Raw genomic sequence first — 8,960 nt, 5'->3', positions numbered from 1 at the left:
TGGAAAGGCCTTCCTGACTCCCTAATTAGATGAGGTTCCCCTGCATACATGCTCTCCTAGCAGCTGTAGTTCTCCTTGCACTCTTCCCACAACTGACTTTTTCTAAAGACCTGTCTTCTCCTCTTTCTTCCCCCAATCCATTCCAAGGAATCCACCCCTTACACTACAAACAACAGAATATCCAGCCTATCTCTTCATTACGTATGCCCAGTATACTGCCTAGCACATAATAGACACTCAATAAATATTTGTCGAATGAACAGATGGATAGGACCAATTAAAGGAGACGGTTGCACAAGTATCCTGCTAAAGATACTATATTTAATCAAAGCAACACTAGCTTTGATAACAAAAACATCAAAATCATAACAGCTTAATACAATAGAAGTTCTTGACTTTCTCACATAATACTTTAATGTAGGTATTCCTAGCTGGGGAGAGGGGTTCTCTTCCATGGCGAGTCAGAACCCAGGCTCCCTCTGTCCTGGGAAGGGAGAAAAGGGAGCGTTAGAGCCGCCTCGTCTATGTTTTAAAAGTCTCAGCTTGGAAGGAACACAGATCACTTCTGATCACACTCCATTCACAGGGATTAATCATCTGCTGTACCTGGAGGCAGAGGTGCTGGGAAATGGAGTCCTTGTCTCGGCATCCTCCCTGCAGTGACAGTACGACATGTGAAAAAGAGAGTCCAGATTCTTAGTGGATGTCTAAAATGTAACTAGCACAAACATACGATCAGGCCAACCCAGATAGTTCAAGCCGAAACAACCCTCCCTACCAAAAACACAGAAGCCCAAATCCTTCGATCCGCACATTGCTAGTCAATCTTGCATGTGAAATCATGGCCCTATTAAGGCCTTTCTCATACTGACATTTTGCATTGTTAACAGTAAAGTCCTGAAAGCTCTCTTTATGCTCCTTGAAGCTATTTCAGCTTTATTGGGTTATTGTTATAGCTTTATTTAATGGGGTGTCAAATTTTACATACAGCAAAAAACTACCTAAGTGTTTTCAACACTTCCTTGGCCAAAGTTCTCTTCTAATCACCAAGCCTACCCTTATTTAATTATCAGTAGTATAACCTAATGTAGCATGGCTGTATACCCAGAAACAGTTTGCAATAATATAAAAAAGTGTAAATAATTTAAAATTGGATGGCACTGGGCTTTAAACTATAGCTCAGTATGGTTTTTTTTAGCATCAAGGAGAAGAACTAATACAGGGATCTCTAATTGATTTTCGTGAACTCTTGCCACATCTAAAGCCAAGAATTACTAGTTAATGTCTTTGGATGTTTTACAGGCACAAAATGTCACTTAAATAATAGCAAGTGTATCCCCAATGTCAAGTGCAATAAACAGAAAATAATATTGCAAGTAATAGTCAAAACAAATTAGTTGAGGATCATAGTCTTTCCTTGGATTTACTATAGAAAAATGGATTCCTATTCTAATGCAAATACCAAAGGAGAATATTCTTGTGAGGTCACGTTGATTTAAAAAAGTTGATTAAAAAAAAAGTTGATTAAAAAAGTTGATTTAAAAGTTAACTGTGGGGTGCCTGAGTGGCTCAGTCAGTTAAGCATCTGACTCTTGGTTTTGGCTCAGGTCATGATCTCGTAACTCGTGAGTCGAGCCCTACATTGGGCTTTGTGCTGACAGCATGGAGCCTGCTTGGGATGCTCTCTCTCCCTCTCTCTCTGACCCTCCTCTGCTTGTTCTCTGTATCTCTCTCAAAAATAAATTTTTAAAAAATTATTTTAAAAAAGTTAAATGTGCAGTGCTTACCATCAAAAGTAGGTGATGCTGATTCTATGGCGGTGGCTACCAAGAGGACCGTTTCTGCTCTTCTGAATTCTCAAGATGCTCCCATCCAATGGTTGCTGATGCGGTGATGAAGCAGTTACTCATGTGGTCACTGATGATCTGCGACACCCTCTCGGCCTCAAGGAGTCAATTTATTATGCTCTTTGACCAAAGGCAGTTGGGTTGACCTTATTATTTATGTGACCTTACTCTTCTTCCGGAAAGATTACTTGCTACTGTTTTAAGGATTAAGTGATATGGGAGTGAATTTGGGGGGAAAAGTTATACTGCTCCAAGTTTGCTTTCTAGCATGAGTTCCGTTAGAATGGTAATAACATCGAAATTGGTTAAATATTGAGATTAGTTTTACACTAGCACTGGCATTCCAACAATTACCCAAAAGGGACTATTGTCATTGGCTTGAAAGAAATCAGAGCTGTCCAAACAATCGTTATCCCCAGAAGCTGGTAGGGCCATCTTCATTAGCCTCTCAAGTTTCAGATTTTTTTCTCAGGTCCCAGGGTATGTTTTCCTTCTGGGACCTCGCTGGCTAAGGGACGGCATTTGACACAGAGCAGGCCAATGAACTCATTCACCTAAGATTTTTAATCCCGTGTGGGTAGTCTTAACTGAAAATGGATGAAGAAAAGTCTTCTTGAATCTCCTTTGTCCTTGCCAAAAGCCATTCCTTTTGTTCCTTCTGTTCACAGGAGGATTCCTGGTTCCAGAGGCCTGACCTTTAAATGTTCCTTCAATTTTGGATGGCCTATATCCTTCAAACAAACTCATTTATTGCTTTAGACTTTAAAATTTGTGATCAAATAGTCACCCAAAGGCACCAGATTTCCAAGATTCAACTGGATGTCATTTTTACAGCTTTAAGAGTTGAACGGTTCCACAAAACAGAAACATTTGAAAGAAGGTCTGTCAAGTTTAAAGAATTTACAACTATGTCAACAGTCAAGGAAACACCAGGTTCAGCCAAGCCACCTGGATGGGAATGAAGGCTTTCATGAGCAGAGCAGGGAAGTGGATTTCATGGACTGGGAGCCTAAATACTTTACATTATGAAGTCCTTCTAATAATTGGTGTTGACAGAAGAATCCAGTCATCACCTTGGCTAATATCTTCAGTCATCATATGTGTGAGAAGGTATCCCTAAAATGCCTTAGGATTTGATAAATGTTTCTGTAGTGGGTAAACATATTTTAATCCCAGGAAGATTTAAAGGTAAGTATAAAAACATGTGTCAGAGAATTATATTTATCATGAACTAATAATAATAATAACAACAATAATAATAATATTTGTGGCTTAGGAATCTCCACATATTTTGTATTTTGTGTACTTCTACTGCTTTAGAGAATTTGGCCTATTAGCATAGTCATTTTGTAATTCTCTTTCAAAATACACAAATCGGTCATTTAAATTGGTGATTTTAGGGGCACCTGGGTGGCTCAGTTGGTCAAGCATCTGACTCTTTATTTAGGCTCAGGTCGTGATCTCACTGTTCCTGAGTATGAGCCCCACCTCCAGCTCCTCAGCTGTCAGCATGGAGCCTACTTGGGATTCTCTGTCTCCTCTTCTCTCTCTGTCCCTGCCCCACTCTGTCTCTCTCAAAATAAATAAACTTAAAAATAAATAAATAAACTTACAGATAAATAAATAAATAAATAAATAAATAATTGGTGATTTTAAATAGAAAGTTTTCGAGTTTACATATTATCTGAATATCTAAAGGAACTAAAGAGTCACTATTTGCAAACTTACCTTGTTAGTCTTAAAAGAATTATCCAAGAATTCAGAGAGGTTTTGTTCATGGAGCCTGACATCAGAAATGCCTAAAAGGGAAATACAAACATTAAATTCACCATGGAATTTAATGTCTTAAGATATTTAACTTGTTCTGCATAAGAGGCTATTACCTAAAAACTTTCAAAATGCCATATAGTCTACGTAGGTCTATAGAATTAACAAACAGAATAAAATTGTAAGTTGAATATAAAAGGTTCAGCATTTTTAGCTTTAATAAATAGAATATTTTTAGGCTCAAAACAACCAAAAAAGTCGCAATGATAGAACCCAAAGGGAAAGGTGGTAGAGGGAAGGACATAAGTTTCCAAGCCAGTTGGGTTAGCCGTGGTAACAGTGTTACATATCATGAAAATATATCGAATCACCTTTTTTTTTTCCCTCTCAGCCTCAGAGTTAAATTTCCCCTCTGTTTTCCAGATACATGTTTGTTTTTTGTTTTGTTTTGTTTTGTTTTGTTATTTGTTTGTTTGTTTTTCTGAAGACACACAGAAAGTGGTTAGAGCTTAAATTTATCATTCTGAAGCAACCCGTCTCAAGCTTCATGAATTGCCCACATTCACAAAAACAAGAAGGTGAAGAAAGTACGCTCAGTTAAAGGGTAGAATGAAAAAAGCACTGGACTAAAAGTTGCTGGAGAGGGTCTTTCTCTGAAACCGATTACAATTTTGGTAACATCACTTCACTTCTCTGTTCTATAGTTTACTCATCTGTGAAATGAATACAGTGGACAATAAAGCTGTCAAGATTTTTGCCACCCTTGATAGATTATTAATTATTAATTCATTACACTAATGATAATTATAGTTATTCCTTTTAAAAAATTTTTTTTAATGTTTATTTTTGAGAGAGAGAGTCGGTGCAAGCAGGGGAGAGACAGAGAGAAAGGGAGACACAGAATCTGAAGCAGGCTCCAGGCTCCGAGCTGTCAGCACAGAGCCCGATGTGGGGCTGGAACACATGAACCGTGAGATCATGACCTGAACCAAAGTCTGACGCCCAGTGGACTGAGCCATCCAGGCATCCCTATAATTATAATTATTCTAACAAGAATATAGACAGAGCATCTGGGTGGCTCAGTTGGTTGGACAACGGACCCTTGATTTCGGCTCAGGTCACGACCTCATGGTTTGTGAGTTAGAGCCCCAAGTCAGGGCTGATAACACAGAGCCTTCTTGGCATTCTCTCTCTCTCTCTTTCTCTGTCCCTCCCTCACTTTCTCTCTCTCTCCCTCAAAAGTAAATAAGTAAACATTTTTAAAAACGAATTTAGACTAAAAACATTATAATATCATAAGTTGTGATTAATTCTTTAAAAACATTTTTAAAAGGAAAAGTCATGACTCATAAAATGAATGCATATCAAAGGTTTTACTTAACTCCTTAGTAAATGAGGGGACCAGTAAGATGTTACAACTGACTCAACTCCAAAACCATGTATTTCTAGGTAGGTAAGGAGCGCTGAAGTGAATTTACAAACGGATGCAAGATTGGCCAAACTGGTCAATATCCACAAAGTGATAGTCCAACAGAAATCTGGGGGTCACACTTGATTCCAACCTCGTCTTCAGCCTCATCACATTATCAGTTAGTAGTCCTGTTCTTTCTGCCTCCAAAATATATGTCAAGTCTGTATTTACCCCTCCATCCTGACTGCCCCAGCTCTCTTCTAAGCGTCATTAGCTTTTATCAGAACTATTTTCATCTACTATCGCCTTTAAAACATGTGTCAGGAAACTATTTTAAACTATTAATCTACTTTTAAATTTATTGCTGTAGGGATGCCTAGGTGGCTCAGTCGGTTAAGAGTCCAACCTCTGCTCAGGTCCTGATCTCGCGGTTCGTGGATTTGAGTCCTGCTTCAGGCTCTGCTAAGAGCTTGGAGCCTGCTTTGGATTCTGTGTCTCCCTCTCTCCCTGCCCGTGTGCTCGCACGTGTGCTCTCACTCTCTCTCTCTCTATCTCTCTCTCAATAATGAATAAACATTAAAAAAATTTAAAATAAAATAAAATTATTGCTGTACTTTTTTTCTTCCTTTGCCCCAATTCAAATAATCAATCCAGTTTTTGTTGCCAGCTGGGTAGGAAGGGACGGAGACAAAGAGACTACAGCAGAGCAAAAATTAGAAATAGTTTGGTAATCTCCCAGGCCTTTTTTCCAACGGAGTAATCCCTAAAACTAGAAGATTAGATAGAGCGCAAAGTATCTAGGCCAGAATCATGAAAGAAAAATGATTTCCCTAAAACAGGAAAGAAATTCCCAGGACTTTAGAGCGTAATTTGCATAATGAGAACAGAGAGGTCCAAAGGTCTAAATACAGAGGGCATGTCCTAGGCAAAGCCACTAGAGGAGTGAAAAGACTTCAGTAATGAAAAGACTACCTTAATAAGAATCTAGGCAGCTTTGCAAAATCTCCTACATCCCCACCCCGACAGAGAGCCCCTGGATTTGAACAGCTATGCTGAAGAGAATGACTGGATTTCAAAACAGATGACCCAACAACCAGATGCTGTCATCCCACTCTAAATGTTAGCATTGCATAAGATCCTGGAACAATCCAGAAAGTTGGGGGTAAATCACAACGACTAGGGTTAAGGTTTTCCACCAGCTTAATGGGATATAAGGCTTAAAATAGAAATCGAGTTAGACAAAGTAAAGGGAATTAAAACTAGAAAATGGGAGTGGGGGCTAAGAAAATATAAGAGACTTTCATATCTATAAATGTGTAAGTCTAGTTATTCTGAAAAAAAAAAAAAAACACTTCCTGAGGCAAACAATTTATAAAACTCTGGATAAAATACTGCAAACTTTTCATAAATATATTTCTGGACTCAAAAGAAAGCAAAGATCCTTCTCCCAAAAGACAATAGATCTGTATGCAAGGAGAGCAGTCTGCAGTTCTTAAAGCCATAGAGGCCCTAGGTTTGATGATCAAATGGGGACCAAGAGATAAGAGCTTGACTTGCATAAATTGGGGATTAGATTTCTTGCATGAGTAATGGGATTAGATTTCTGACATATTGCAAGGGCCCTTGAAGGATGACTACAATTTTAATAAAGAAATAGGCTAGAATAGGAGTGCCTGGGTGGCTCAGTGGGTTAAGCGTCTGACTTCAGCTCAGGTCATGATCTCATGGTCCGCGAGTTGGAGCCCCGCAGCAGGTTCTGGGCTGACAGCTCAGAGCCTGGAGCCTGCTTCAGATTCTGTGTCTCCCTCTCTCTCTGCCCCTCCCCTGCTCACGTTCTGTCTCTCTCTCTCAAAACATAAATAAATGTTAAAAAAAGAAAAAGAAATAGGCTAGAAGAAAATATACCTGTTGGTAAAGAGAAACACAAAAGGTAACTTGTCTGTCAGAGACTCTGCTCAGCTCCATGTGAAAAAAGAGAAAAAACAATAATAAGGAAAATAGTCTCCCTCATAAATCAGAACCCTAGCCCTAACCTCACATGGATTTGGAGTATGAATATACGTTATCAAGTTCAAGACACTCCAGGCTGATAATCTGAAGTTGTTTTAGGTTGGAATGAATCCCAGAGACCTAGCAGAATCCAACGCAAAGCCTTGCTACAGCAGAGGTCGGCAACTATGGCCAGGAGGCCAGATCTGTTTTTGTATTGCCTGTGACGTCAGAATAGCGGGGGGCGGGGGGGGGGGATCAAAACAAAAATATTTCATAACATAAGAAAATCGTATGAAATTCACATTTCAGCGTTTACCGTAACTGAAGTTTTATTGGGACACAGCTGTACTTGTGTGCTGACGTGCTGCCTACAGCTCTTTCACACTCCAGCTGCAGTGCCTGGTGGAGCGGTGGTGACAAGCTGCGTGGCGTTCTCGGGGCTTCACGCTGCTGCTACAAATCACAGGGATGAAGTCGCAACCAGGCAGCATTTGGAGTGTCACGCACATCACTATACCGCCACGTGTATTTTCTTTGTATTGTTATCGCGTACCCATCGTGTCAAAACAAATGTAAAAAGTGAAAAGTACGGGTGCCTGGGTGGCTCAGTCGGTTGAGCGTCCGACTCTCGATTTTGGTTCAGGCCATGATCTCGCGGTTCGAGAGTTGGAGCCCCACATCAGGGTCTGCTCTATGACAGTGTGGAAGCCTGCTTGGGATTCTCTCTCTCTCTTTCTCTCCCTCTGTGTCTCTGCCCCTGCTGTTAGCTCTGTCTCAAAATAAATAAATTAACTAAAAAAACTTTAATTACAAAAAATGAAAAGTAGTCCCTAAGTATCACACGTTTTAAGCACAAGGAGGTGTGGATTCTTTTGTTATCTAACGAAACTGCAAAGCATTATGCTATTGCTGTACTAAAAGAAGTCAACATAACCAGACTAAAAATCACCACGTTGTTACCAATACATACTATTCCCCAGTTAGAAAGATTATAAGATTTAAAACAAATACATCATTAGAATGGAATTTTTCCATGAAAATGAAAAATCAAAATGAAGCTGCAACCAAAGGAACTTTCTAAGTAGCTCATTTGTTAGCCAGGGAAGAAAAATTGTTTACCAATGGCGAGTTAATTAAATTGTATTTGATTGCAGCAGCAAAAAATAAGTGTCCAGAAAAAATAAACTGGTTTGGACTGCTAGCCTTTCTACTGCTCATAGAGTTGAGGACATCAGGAGTGACAGCACTAGTCAACTTAAAAACTAGGAAAATGTTTCTAATGGTTTTCCTTGACTCTTAATGGGTCAGTAGACGTTATCAACGCTGCTCAGTTGTAGTTATTTGACTGAATTTGAAATGACTGGAAAATCAGCATCTAGGGATGTCTGAGGAAAACTAAAGTCAAGAATATTTTTCTTTAATTTTTTTAACGTTTGTTCATTTTAGAGAGACAGAGCATAAGCAGGGCAGGGGCAAGAGAGAGAGGGGGAGAGACAGAATCTGAAGCAGGCTTCAGGCTCTGAGCCATCAGCACAGAGCCCAATGCAGGGCCTGAACTCATGAACCATTAGATAATGACCTGAGCCAAAGTCGGACACTTAACAAACTGAGCCACCCAGGCACCCCAAGAATATTTTTAAAGATGAAAAAAACACGAACTCAGTACAATCCGAAGTAGAATCTATTAAGATTTGTTACAACTGATGGTGGCAAAAACATGTGTAGAACAGAAAAAAAAAAAAAAAAAAGGCTTCGTTGGATAAATTTACAAATATTATGAGAATGTAAGGTATTTAAAACCAAGGTTATTCATTATGTTTTTCATTACAACTATTTGTGGAAAGAATTGGAATTTATAATGTATTATTAAGCCTGTAGTGTCATTGGTGAACTTTATTTACTTTTATGAATTCACCACTTTCAGTTCCATGCATATTTTTTTA

General features: G+C 39.1%; 1 long non-coding RNA gene across 1 annotated transcript; it reads right to left on the bottom strand.

Annotated features, from left to right (window-relative positions):
• Positions 1-299: 299 nt before the first annotated feature.
• LOC122217107 lies at positions 300-2,785 on the bottom strand. Its single transcript, XR_006201292.1, has 3 exons — positions 1,788-2,785; positions 607-654; positions 300-484 (listed from the first exon to the last, which is right to left on the bottom strand). It is a non-coding gene; the product is annotated as an uncharacterized LOC122217107 (long non-coding RNA).
• Positions 2,786-8,960: the final 6,175 nt, after the last annotated feature.

This window comes from Panthera leo, chromosome B1 (assembly GCF_018350215.1).
Source record: "Panthera leo isolate Ple1 chromosome B1, P.leo_Ple1_pat1.1, whole genome shotgun sequence".
NCBI classification, from domain to species: domain Eukaryota; kingdom Metazoa; phylum Chordata; class Mammalia; order Carnivora; family Felidae; genus Panthera; species Panthera leo.
The sequence above is the reverse complement of the archived record's forward strand: the minus strand, read 5'-3'. Positions and strand labels throughout refer to the sequence as shown.